Source organism: Palaemon carinicauda, chromosome 13 (genome assembly GCF_036898095.1).
Source record: "Palaemon carinicauda isolate YSFRI2023 chromosome 13, ASM3689809v2, whole genome shotgun sequence".
Classification (NCBI taxonomy): domain Eukaryota; kingdom Metazoa; phylum Arthropoda; class Malacostraca; order Decapoda; family Palaemonidae; genus Palaemon; species Palaemon carinicauda.
Window position 1 is genome coordinate 113,946,990 of NC_090737.1, and position 15,000 is coordinate 113,961,989.

The following is a 15,000-nucleotide window of genomic DNA, read 5'->3' on the forward strand; positions in this document are numbered from 1 at the left end:
CACAACAGCTCAGCCCTCAAGGTCAGAATACCCCGGGTAGAGAGATTTCTCAAAATAGGATATATGATGATAATGGACAAGTATTTTTGGGGTCACCTAAGAGGTCACTCTCCATATGGTATTCAAACCGGAAGAGTTTGACCCACAGCAGAAACGAGACTTTAAGAATCTATAAGAAATCATTGCTGAGATTTATATATGTAATATATGCTTCATTATCAGAGAATTTTAAATTAAAAATAGAAAATAAGATAGTGAATAAATGTTGATAAAAAAAATAAAAAGAAAAAACACTTGAAACATGCTGACTGAAGTGATCCATTCCTACTATAGATATATTTATAACATGTGTATTTCATATCCTTTTTTTCTGGTGTAATTGATATGAAAAAAATAAATTTTCATATTAATGAATTATCTTAGGATTCACTTATATTGGGGATACATTAACATGGGAGAATTCTTTGCTTATCGCCACGATTAGTGAAGCTGTTCTAGTCAGGGCTAACCATGCTAGGTTGGTTTACAGAGTGATCAGGCGTAAACCTCATACCATCAACAATCCGACCTAGCGGGCGTGATGATTAAATGGGCCAATACCCAGGCAAGGATAAGAACATGTCTGACTCCTTTGTCCTACAGTGGTATATATATATATATATATATATATATATATATATATATATATATATATATATATATATGTATGTATATATATATATATATATATATATATATATATATATATGTATTTACATATATACTGTATATATATATATATATATATATATATATAGATAGATAGATAGATATATATATATATATATATATATATATATATATATATATATATATATGTATATATATATATATATATATATATATATATATATATATATATATATGTTTGTGTTTACACAAGAAAGTGCATATGTGTGTATATATATATATATATATATATATATATATATATATATATATATATATATATATATATATAAATATATATATATATATACATATATATATATATATTTATATATATATATATATATATATATATATATATATATATATGTATATAAATATATATGTGTGTGTGTGTTTGTATGTGTATGTATATAATATATATATATATATATATATATATATATATATATATATATATATATATATATATATATATATATATACATGTATATATATATATATATATACATAAGTATATATATATACAGTATATACATACATATATATATATATATATATATATATGTGTGTGTGTGTGTGTGTGTTTGTGTGAGTTTGTGTGTAGCTGTGCGTGAATGTGTGTGTGTGTGTTTGTATTCAAAAGTATATTCGTTGATATATTTTGTGCGTATTAGAATGCATATTTGGTAATGAATGAATTTCAAATACAATATACTTTTTTTCTCAAATCCGATAAAAGAGGGGACAATTAATATAACACCAGCAATCCCAACGTTAATATCAATGGTCATACCTGATATTAAATTAACATAAAAAAGAGAGATGGATATGTTATAACGATAGATGATTGAATAAGGCAACGCTGAATGAGATATGTTAGCGAGGTGGTGAATAGGAGATATGAAGGGAATAATTTGATTGATATACCTGAAGCAGAGGAAGGCCTTGATGTGCCCATGAATGAATTCAGTACGTTTCAAGTCGAAGCTATATTAAAAGAAAAAAGAAAAAAAATCAGGATATGGAAACCCCTTGGATACGATGGGATTACTGCAGAGATGATTTTGGCTAAAAATTAAGTGACTCCCGGAATGCTTCCAAGATCATTTTATAGAACGTATCATGGACATGCAAGACATGATGAATGGAAGCTAATAGTTTTGGCACAATGGCAAAAAAATATATGACTAATTGCAGTAATTATAGAGGCATCATACTTAGTCAGTTGTCATGTAAATATGTAATTTTCTCATTATGAAGAGACTAGAGAGAAAGATTGATGAAATGCTGATAGATGAACAAGTAGGAATTCGAAAGAGATGGAAATTGTACTGACCTAATTCTCCTTTTAAGAAGTTGTGCAGTAGTATGTAGAATATAGAGATCTATTTTTAATGTCATTTGTGAAATATGAAAAAGCCTTTGATAGTGTGCACTGGCCAACTTTGTGGAGAGTCCTGCGTTATTGTAGAGTTCCTCCTAAATATATAAATTTCAGTTAGTCTATTCATGAGTAGAGAAAGTGCAAAGTTAATGTTAATGGAGTTCTACCAAATGAGTTCCCAGAGTAAAGTGGAGTACTCCAAGGGAACGTGTTGTCACCTATGTGGTTTATCCTTCTCGTGGATTTTGCAATGCATAGAGAGTTGGCGACGGCGAAAAATTATTGGACTGGATTGATAACACGAAATTAGCGGCCCTAGATTATGCTGATGACGTTGTCATTAACAGAACACCGCAGGACTTACAAAGCTTGCTTACCAAAGTGCATGTAATATCACGTTATCTTGGGCTAAAGATAAATAGAAGAAAGACAGAGATGATGGGAATGGAATAACCAATATCAACTGAAATATAATTAGAAGCAGAAAGGAATATAAGGTGGAATCATTTTAATATTTAGCAACTAAGATCTCTAATACAGGGTCTTTAGAATTGATGTTTAATGAAATATTGAAAAAGGGAAATCAGATAAATGATAGATTAAGCAAAATCTCGAAATAAATTTGTCCTAAATTATATATAAAAATTAGGCTATAAATCAGTTTAGTGTCATTAGCGTTACTGTATGGACATGAGTCGTGGTATGATAATGAAACAATATCCAGCAGATTTTGCTGATTTGAAAACAAAGCCCTCATAAGGATATTTCGAGTCAAATAGCAGGATGAATTAGAAATTAAACTATGAGAGAGATTAATGGAGTGCCATATATAGATGATATCATGGGGAGGAGTCCATGGAGAGGGTTTGGTTATGCTCTTCGCACTCCCCAAGAGAGATTACCTCACCAAATTTGCACCTGGGGTCTACAAAACACCAGAAGACTTTGAATACCCAGCCTACATGGCTGGGGACTATGAAGCATTAAATAAGAGATGATGATTGGAGAGGCCTTTTGCATCGAGGGGCTAAGGAGGGGATGATGATGATGATTATTTATTGTATATATGTTCTTAATGATCCGATTACAAAGTAACCTCATTAGATTTAGAAAATGTATTATTTTAAGAGATAGAGAATTAGAATTAAGAATAGCTTGATTATTGTGATTCAGAAAGAAGGCTTGTAACGGACAGAAGGTTCTGTAAATTTTTCAAGCATCAGCCGTCTCACTCTCTATATATATTTACACATATGTAAAAAAAATACTTTTATTACGTATATATATATATATATATACATACATATATATATACATACATATATATATATATATATATATATATATATATATATATATATATATATATATATATATATATATATATATATATATACTGTATATATATATATATATATATATATATATATATATATATATATATATATATATATATACATATATATGTATATATATACATATATATATATATATATATATATATATATATATATATATATACACAGTATATATATATATATATATATATATATTTATATATATATATATATATATATATATATATATATATATATATATATATATACAGTATATATATATATATATATATATATATATATATATATATACTGTATATATATATATATATATATATATATATATATATATATATATATATATACATACATACATATATTTTTGTGTGTGCACACGAGCTTACATATACTTTATATTCGTCTACAAGCATAATTTCATTACTTTAGAAATAGAATTAACAGCATTCCATCCTATTAATTCCTGAATTATAAATCGGCAATGATGGATTACTGGCTCAGTAATTATTACTCAGGTACAGATTTAATCTAGATTATATTAGTTTATCCTCCTGTTTTGGGACCTCAGTCGTAAACAACATAAAAAAAAAAAATCTTTACTTATTAATGTGTTGTGTACTTAGCTATTTTGCCTTATTATTTTTCCAGTATTTTGAAGTTACCATAGGGTTTGATGAATTACTATACGTTTATAATGATCATTATCAATTACAACTGATAATTCAATTTATTGTTGTAGTGCTCTGCTTGTTGAAAACATTTTAAAATCATACTGAGTTATCAAAAAGCCTTCATATTGACAACTGTATATTGATTATATTATATTTAGTACTAATATAAATGGTTGAACTTTAATTCAACAAATCTAAATATATTACATTACCCTATTCATTGATATGAGGTATTATCTGGTACTGCATAGATCTTAATAATAATAAAGATTCAATACAAGTGTTACAATCATAATGATATCAATAAATTTCTTATACGAAAGTGTTAGCTTAGAATATCTATGCCTTTATTTTATAGAAGGACTTTAGAGATTAAGGAATAAGCTGCATTTTGACATAGACTTATCTACGTTTTATAGTCTTTTCCTCTGCTGCAAATATCTATTATTTATTATTTATTGTATGACTTACTATATATATATATATATATATATATATATATATATATATATATATATATATATATATATATATACTGTATATATATATATATATATATATATATATATATATATATATATATATATACTGTATATATATATATATATATATATATATATATATATATATATATATATATATATATATATATATATATATATATATATATATTGACTTCAGGCAAGCGTTTGACTCCATATGGAGGGAAGGAATGATTAGGATTTTGAAGGAATGGGGATTAGAACCAAAAATACTGGAAACCATCAGGAGATTGTATGAAAGGACATCGGCTAGAGTAAGAAAAGGAAAGTGTTTGACAGAAGAGTTCATAACCACTGGTGGGGTTATACAGGGTTGCCCACTATCACCACACCTCTTCAACCTATACTTGGATTGGGTAATGAGAATGGCACTTGGAGATTATGAGGGTGGCATAGATATAGGAGGGACAAAAATATCTAATATGAGGTATGCAGATGACATAGTGCTTTTAGCAGAAACTAAGGAGGAACTTCAGAGAGTGTTGAGAATGGTGGAGGAGCAGTGCAGTAGGTATGAATTAGTGATAAATAGAGAGAAAACCAAAAGTATGAAAATTGGACGCCAGAGAGAGGCCTTAGAAATACAGCTATCAGAGGGAGAAGTGGAACAAGTCAATGAGTTTAAATATTTGGGAGTGTTTTTCACAGCAGATGGAAAGATGGAAAGAGCAATTCAAGACCGAATCTCAAGTGGCCAGAAAGCATTTGGAAGGCTAAGAAGAGTCTGGAAAGATAGAAATATATCCATTAAGTTGAAAATTAGGCTATTAAGAGCAATAGTAATCCCCACAGTGATATACGGTGCTGAATGCTGGATACTGAAGAAGAGAGAGGAGAAAAAGTTATTAGCCTTTGAAATGAAATGTCTGAGAAGAATCTGTGGTGTAAGATGGGAGGACAGAATTACGAACGAGAGAGTGAGAGAAATGGCTGGTGTTGAGGACACAATTCTGATTAGAGTGGAAGATATTCAGAGGAGATGGTTTGGGCATGTACAGAGGATGGAACAGGACAGATGGCCAAAGATAGTGCTTCATGGTCAAGTGGCCGGAAATAGACCGAGAGGACGACCAAGAGATACATGGGTGAAAACCTTCAAGAAAGCAAATGGAGGCGAGACATTTCAGCAGCTGGCACAGATGGCATTGGATAGGAGTCTATGGAGAGAATGGCGATATCAGATGCAGGACCCAACCCGGAGAATTCCGGACGGGATTTAGTGATATATATATATGTGTATATATATAAATATATATATACATATATATATATATATATATATATATATATATATATATATATATATATATATATATATATATATATATGTGTGTGTGTGTGTGTGTGTGTGTATATATATATCCATATACAAAAAAAAAATATATATATATATATATATATATATATATATATATATATATATGTATATATATATATATATATATATATATATATATATATATATATATATATATATATATATCCATCCATATACCAAAGGCACTTCCCCCAATTTTGGGGGGTAGCCGACATCAACAAGAAACAAAACAAATAAGGGGACCTCTACTCTCTACGTTCCTCCAGCCTAACCAGGGATTCAGCCAAGTTCAGCTGGTACTGCTAGGGTGCCACAGCCCAACCTCCCACATTTCCACCACAGATGAAGCTTCATAGTGCTGAGTCCCCTACTGCTGCTACCTCCGTGGTCATCTAAGGCACCGGAGGAAGCAGCAGGGCCTACCGGAACTGCGTCACAATCGCTCGCCATTCATTCCTATTTTTAGCACGCTCTCTTGCCTCTCTCACATCTATCCTCCTATCACCCAGAGCTTTCTTCACACCATCCATCCACCCAAACCTTGGCCTTCCTCTTGTACTTCTCCCATCAACTCTTGCATTCATCAACTTCTTTAGCAGACAGCCTTTTTTCATTCTCTCAACATGGCCAAACCACCTCAACACATTCATATCCACTCTAGCCGCTAACTCATTTCTTACACCCGTTCTCACCCTCACCACTTCGTTCCTAACCCTATCTACTCGAGATACACCAGCCATACTCCTCAGACACTTCATCTCAAACACATTCAATTTCTGTCTCTCCATCACTTTCATTCCCCACAACTCCGATCCATACATCACAGTTGGTACAATCACTTTCTCATATAGAACTCTCTTTAAATTCATGCCCAACCCTCTATTTTTTACTACTCCCTTAACTACCCCCAACACTTTGCAACCTTCATTGACTCTCTGACGTACATCTGTTTCCACTCCACCATTTGCTGCAACAACAGACCCCAAGTACTTAAACTGATCCACCTCCTCAAGTAACTCTCCATTCAACATGACATTCAACCTTGCAACACCTTTCCTTCTCGTACATCTCATAACCTTACTCTTACCCACATTAACTCTCAACTTCCCTCTCTCACACACCCTTCCAAATTCTGTCACTAGTCGGTCAAGCTTCTCTTCTGTGTCTGCTACCAGTACAGTATCATCCACAAACAACAACTGATTTACCTACCATTCATGATCATTCTCGCCTACCAGTTTTAATCCTCGTCCAAGCACTCGACCATTCACCTCTCTCACCACTCCATCAACATACAAGTTAAACAACCACAGCGACATCACACATCCCTGTCTCAGCCCCACTCTCACCGGAAACCAATCGCTCACTTCATTTCCTAATCTAACACATGCTTTACTACCTTTGTAGAAACTTTTCACTGCTTGCAACAACCTTCCACTAACTCCATATAACCTCATCACATTCCACATTGCTTCCCTATCAACTCTATTATATGCTTTCTCCAGATCCATAAACGCAACATACACCTCCTTACCTTTTGCTAAATATTTCTCGCATATCTGCCTAACTGTAAAAATCTGATTCATACAACCACTACCTCTTCTAAAACCACCCTGTACTTCCAAGATTGCATTCTCTGTTTTATCCTTAATTCTATTAATCAGTACTCTACCATACACTTTTCCAACTACACTCAACAAACTAATACCTCGTGAATTACAACACTCATGCACATCTCCCTTACCCTTATATAGTGGTACAATACATGCACAGACCCAATCTACTGGTACCATTGACAACACAAAACACACATTAAACAATCTCACCAACCATTCAAGTACAGTCACACCCCCTTCCTTCAACATCTTAGCTTTCACACCATCCATACCAGATGCTTTTCCTACTCTCGTTTCATCTAGTGCTCTCCTCACTTCCTCTATTGTAATCTCTCTCTCATTCTCATCTCCCATCACTGGCACCTCAGTACCTGGAACAGCAATTATATCTGCCTCCCTATTATCCTCAAAATTCAGCAAACTTTCAAAATATTCCGCCCACCTTTTCCTTGCCTCCTCTCCTTTTAACAACCTTCCATTTCCATCTTTCACTGTCTCCTCAATTCTTGCGCCGGCCTTCCTTACTCTCTTCACTTCTTTCCAAAACTTCTTCTTATTCTCTTCATATGACTGACCCAGTCCCTGACCCCACCTCAGGTCAGCTGCCTTCTTTGCCTCATGTACCTTGCGCTTTACTTCCACCTTTTTCTCTCTATATTTTTCATACTTCTCTATACTATTACTCTGCAGCCATTCTTCAAAAGCCCTCTTTTTCTCTTCCACTTTTACCTTCACTCCTTCATTCCACCATTCACTGCCCTTCCTCATGCTGCCTCCAACAACCTTCTTGCCACATACATCACTCGCAATCCCAACAAAATTTTCTTTTGCTAACTTCCACTCCTTTTCTAAATTACCAGTTTCTCTTACTCTCACCTCGTCATATGCCATTTTCAACCTTTCCTAATATTTACTTTTTACCCCCGGTTTTATTAGCTCTTCAACCCTCACTAGCTCCCTTTTACATCCACCTACTCTATTCCCCCACTCTTTTGCTACAATTAATTTTCCTTCCACCAAAAAATGATCAGACATACCGTTAGCCATACCCCTAAACACGTGCACGTCTTTCAATCTTCCAAACATTCTTTTAGTTATCAACACATAATCCATTAATGCCCTTTCTACTACTCTTCCATTTACCACTCTTACCCATGTATACTTATTTTTATCTTTCTTTTTAAAAAAGCTAGCACTTATTACCATCTATTGTTCAACACACATATCTACCAGTCTCTCACCACTCTCATTTTCACCTGGTACGCCATACTTCCCAATGACACCTTCTACCTCTTCAGCACCCACTCTAGCATTTAAGTCACCCATGACAACTACATAATTCCTTCTACCCAGTCCTTCTACACACCTAGTTAATTCATTCCAGAACTCATTCCGCTCTTCTTCACTTTTCTCACTACCTGGCCCATACGCACTGGCAAACGCCCAACATTCCCTACCCAACCTAACCCTTACCCACATTAACCTAGATAATATCTCCTTCCATTCTACTAGTTTACCTGTCATCTATTCACTCAGTAATAAAGCCACACCCTCTCTTGCTCTTCCCCTTTCAGTCCCAGACACTCTACCAGAAATTTCACCAAACATCACTTCACCCTTTCCTTTCATCTTTGTCTTACACAAGGCCAATACATCCATCCTTCTACTTCTAAACATACTTCTAATCTCACATCTTTTACTCTCTATCGTACTACATCCACGCACATTCAAACACCCCAAAACTAGAGTGCGGGGAGCAGTCACTCTCCCCCCAGCTCCATCTCTTTGTTGCTGTCTCACAGGATTTTTTATACAGGAGAGGGGGTTCCCAGCCCCCTCGTCCCGTCCCTTTTAGTCGCCTCTTACGACACGCAGGGATAACGTTGGCGCTATTCTAATTGTTTTATGCCCCCGCGGCCACATGGGGCATATATATATATATATATATATATATATATATATATATCTATATATATATATATATATATATATATATATATATATATATATATACAGTATATATATATATATATATATATATATATATATATATATACATATATATATATATATATATATATATATATATATATATATATATATATATATATATATATATATTATGTGTATCGTGGCCTATCGATATCTATGAATATAAGTACCTCATGTGATTGTAGACAAAAGTACAAGAAACTGATTTCTTTTTCATATTAGATCTTCACTTACATAGTAAATACATTATGACCTAAATTGGCTTTTCTGTTATGCAGATATGAAAGTGTTCAATTGGATGCATTTGATTTAATAGAAACCTACTTAATGCTATTAGAAATAGTTTACACTCCAAATACATTCGTATCGCGATATGAGGGAAATGGTTCAATAAATTCCTTTGAATATGCTGTTGTCAATATTATATATTTTTTTTTTCGAGTAATTCAGTTTTTCAGATATCCTCCTTTTTTTCCATGAAGGGTAACTCTTCGGTTTTGTGTTTGTGTTGTTCCAAAGCTTTAATCGTTCTGGTTTATCACTCATAGTTTGACTGAATCGCAGTCATTAAATGCCTTAATCTGTGTGTTTGCATGTCGGTGTGTGTTTGTATATGTGTATGTGAGAGAGAGAGAGAGAGAGAGAGAGAGAGAGAGAGAGAGAGAGATCGTATACATACGTTTATAATTATTATTTATTTTTTGTCATTTCCCCTTGCATCATTATATCTATTCCGTGAAAAGTATAATACAATTATCCATCACTTCAGGCCTATCCTATTTTTTTAGAACTTTTTTGGTCTTCAAGATATAAGTTTTTTTCTAGAATTTTTATATTGATAGGTCAAATTTAATTACATTGTTTATTTTTATTTTATTTTATTTATTTATTTATTTATTTTTTTTTTTGCGACGGCCCTAAATGAAAACGTTTGATATGTTGAACAGTAAAATAGAATAATAATACTTACCGAAGAAAATAATGTTATGAAAAGTTTCATTTGTTTTTCTATGTTAACTAAATCCTAAAACTGGTCAAACTTAGTTTTCTTTACCAAAGTGAAATTAAAGAATTCTTTTGAATGTTACGAAACATACACTACAATAAAAAAAAACATAACTGAACTAGACAGACACTAAATGAAGCGCAGACCTCCGCCACAGCCGCTTATTTTTTGAGCTTTTGCTCCACCGTGGATTTGACCTTTAACCTTGACCTTCCAAATTTAATAATTTTCAGTTTTTCATTTGCCAGTTAATTCCTGCAAGTTTCATTACTCTGCGTATAAAATTTGTGTTAGGAAGTTGTTCACAAACAAAGACACACACACACACACACACACAACAATCGCAAATACATAAACAAACATAGAGGAGGTGACACCTAACCTCCTTCCAAACCTGTTGGCAGAGGTAATAGCAAGTAAAAAAAAAATAGAAAATGGATTTCTTTATAATTGCTTAGCATTCTGTTACCAACACGTGGAGCATACTCCTTCTTGGAGAATATTTGTCTATTGCAATACAAGAATCAGAGCATAATCAGAGCATACATAGGATATATTAAGCAAAAAAAGGTTAAACGTATAGCTTTACCTGATTATCAGAGAACGAGGAAACCTACTTTCCCTGCCTTCTCCCTCTTATTACGCCTCCCCGTCAACCGCGTTATTTACGCGGCCTGCAAATGCTACCGGAATAGCCTAATGTAATTCCGCCATACCTGTGCGCCATTGCAGTATATCAAGACGGCGTAATATACTTGCAGCAATGCCGTGCTCTGAAAGTATCTGCCGTCCAATTACGTAAGAGTAAAATGGGCCTGAGCATTCTGAAACCTTCCTCTATCTCTTCCTCTGTCCCTTGCGAGGCCAGATTAGAAGGAGGTTTTAATCCTGTATGTACGCAAAGCTGTGCAAACCAGTGTGTATATACATAGGCGTACACGTAACAAACATTGTGTGTGCAAGCGTATATATATATATATATATATATATATATATATATATATATATATATATATATATATATATATATATATATATAAATATAAATAAGTATATACATATATAAATATATATATATATATATATATATATATATATATATATATATATATATATATATATATATATATATATATATATATATATATATATATATATATAATTAACATATTTTGGGCTGAATATCACTTTCTACATCACTACTTATGGATTTAATTTGTGAAGATTATTGAATTAGAAAATTTAGTAAAATGTGATGTTGCCTTCTCGTAATTTACTTTTAAGCTTATTCTTATATATTATATTGCTCCAGGTTCTTCTATTCGTCTCTTTTTTTTATCTTTTTTTTCACAGATGACTCCCATTATAGACAAAGTTTTATACATATGCAGCAACAAACACAGGCCTTTCTAGACTACTACTGGGCAAAGGCGTCAAGCATATCTGGCCATTTTCATCACCACACAAGCCCCCACCAATTGGTGATGGTGGGAGACTTTGGTCTAATTGCTCAAAGCAAAGCAACCACTGACTATTACAACTTTGTTGATAATGACGATACAAAAACACTTTTACATGTTATGGAATATTACTGCAGTATTTAATAAGCATTTCACTAGTTGTATTCTTGATATGCTTTAGTTATGCATTCCCACTCCTTCAACAACACTTTTTTGTTATATCTTAACGCCAGAATAATAATCAACTTTGTAAATTCGATATATGATCGGAACTCAATAAGCTACCTATTTATAGAATCTATGTTTTTAATCATTCCAATTACTTAACCAAATCTCTTCTGGACAATCATTTTTTTTATGAGCTAGTTTTACTCCTTTTATATTATACGAGTTAACTACATACACAAATTAACCTTTCCCTTCCTATTCATCAATAAAGGAAATTTATTATACTTTTTACCAACACTTGCACGCGCTGTGCTCCCAACTAATGTTAGAGCTCGTTCGTGCAAGAACAGGTGATCAAATTCACACACTTTTTTTTTTTTATCACGCTAACATTCCGAAGCATAAACCAGGATGAAATTATACAGGTCTAACTGTTCTTTATTGATATTGATGTAGCATGTTGCTGAGTTTGATATTTTTCATTTCATCATAGCTAATGTTTTTTTTTTCTTTTTTTTTGGGGGGGGGGGGGGTATGGCTAGGTGCTTCCCTTTTTTTCTTTTTCTTTTATGGCCAATAGCTACACTATGAGAGAAATTTCATGGACATATTTTGATTAATTATGTTATGAGAATAAAGGAGCTCTACGAAATCGACTCTTATATGATATTATGTTCATAATCATCTGCGTGTTCCGAATACTTATTTTTTTTTTTTTCAGTTAAATCAAGATTATTTTTATTAGGTGGATTACAAATGAAAAGAATACGGTAACGTAATATATATCTTCCAAATAATTACTGCTTTATGACTAATATATTTTTATATATAGATATATAAGTATATACTGTACACGTGTGTATAAAAAAAAAAAATTGTATAACTCCTCTATTCTCAGGCATAATTACGCCATCTTTCATTCTATAAAACTCTATAATTCCATTGCCTTATATCATCATAATCCTATCAAGTATAAAAACATGAAATACTTATTGTCATAGTGTCATAATCCTTACTAAAATCTAAAAGATTGAATTCTCAGATCCTAATATATTTATTTTCTTAAATATCATCCATTACAAGTCTCGACAAAAACAGAAACACCCACATTATAAGGTTTACAGCTATTGTATGTGGACATATCGTACCATGCTCCAGCCAGACCATAAACAAAATTACCCTGAATTTCGTCCATTTGTCTTCCAGATAAACCATCCGTGAAGGCCGAGATGGGAAAATCCCTGAGGGCGGAGAATCTGAAAGAAGGCGACGATGTTTACTTTGATTGTACTGTCGACGCCAACCCAAACGCCACCAAAATTACTTGGTACCATGAGGTCAGTTCTGAAAATTTACCTAGTATTGGCTCAGTAGTTTTTTTTATAATGATTATCTTTATTGGATATTCAAGCGGGACTTTCAACATATTGAGTATTTTTTTCTGAAAATCTCATTTTTATTGGATATTCAAGACGAATATCCAACAGAGTTGAATCGTTTTTTAATGTCTTTTTTTATTTGATATTTTAAAGGAATATTTAAGATGGTTGAGTATTTTTTTATATCAATCTTTATTAGACACTCAAGAGGAACATTCAATTCCTTAATTATATTTCTTAATATATCCTCCTAATTTGGATATTAAAGAGTAACCTTCAAGATCTAATTCACGGATTATCTTTTTCTTGGTATTAATATATCTGTCCGAGTGATTGAGTGTAGCTACACAGTGAGTATTTGGGGCAGTGAACCATTTTTTTTTATGTATATTCAGAATGTAAATATTATCTACAGTTATGCAATAATTATTCCAGTTGATTGACTCTTACTATTGTTGAATAATTTCCCAACTAATCTTACTATTACATCTTATATTAATGAAGATTATCCAAGGTTTTTATTCAATAAAGCTTTGACTTTCTATGTTGCCTAACAGTCTTTTGGTTACATTTATTCTCATAGAGAAAATATGAAATGATTTTATTCTGTCATTCCTGTTAGAGATATATATTTCCCCACAATGGATTATAGACGACGTATATACAATACTGCTTAATAGGTTAGAATAAAATATATCTTCATACAGTTTTGCTGGAGTTGATTACAAATAACGTGTGCAGAGGATAGAAAAATATACATAAATATACAATGCATCCATGGAAAATAAAAAGATGTAGGAGAAACAAAAGAAAAGTCTCTTAAAACTAATTTGTTGTATTACACTGTCTTGCGGTACAGTTCTCTTGCTTGAGGGTACAATCGGGCACAGTATTATATCTCATTTTTCTTCCTCTTTTTTTTTTTTTTTTTTTTTTTTTTGTTTAGTTTATATATCAAAGATTTATTTTAACATCGTTACTGTTCTTGAAATATTGTATCTTCATACCTAATTACTTCTTTTGTAGTTTACTTAATTCCTTTCCTCAATGGAATATATTTCCCTCCTGGAGCCTCTGGGCATAAATTAGAGCATCCTGCTTTTCCAAGTAGGTTTGTATTTTAGCAAGTAATAATAATAATAATAATAATAATAATAATAATAATAATAATAATAATAATAATAATAATAATAATAGTAATAAAAATAATAATAATAATAATAATAATGATAATAATAATAATAATAATAATAATAATAATAATAATAATAATGATTCACTTGATAATAGGTAGAAAGTAATGAAGACAGTAATTCCTTTTAGTAAAATAAATGCGTCCATGAGAGAATATGATTACTTTTTTTTTATATAAAGAGGCATTAAGCATTAAAAACCTTA

General features: G+C 31.8%; 1 pseudogene; it reads left to right on the forward strand.

The window, feature by feature from the left end:
- Positions 1 to 15,000, forward strand: part of LOC137651759 (cell adhesion molecule 2-like) — a 146,507-nt pseudogene that overhangs the window by 49,997 nt on the left and 81,510 nt on the right.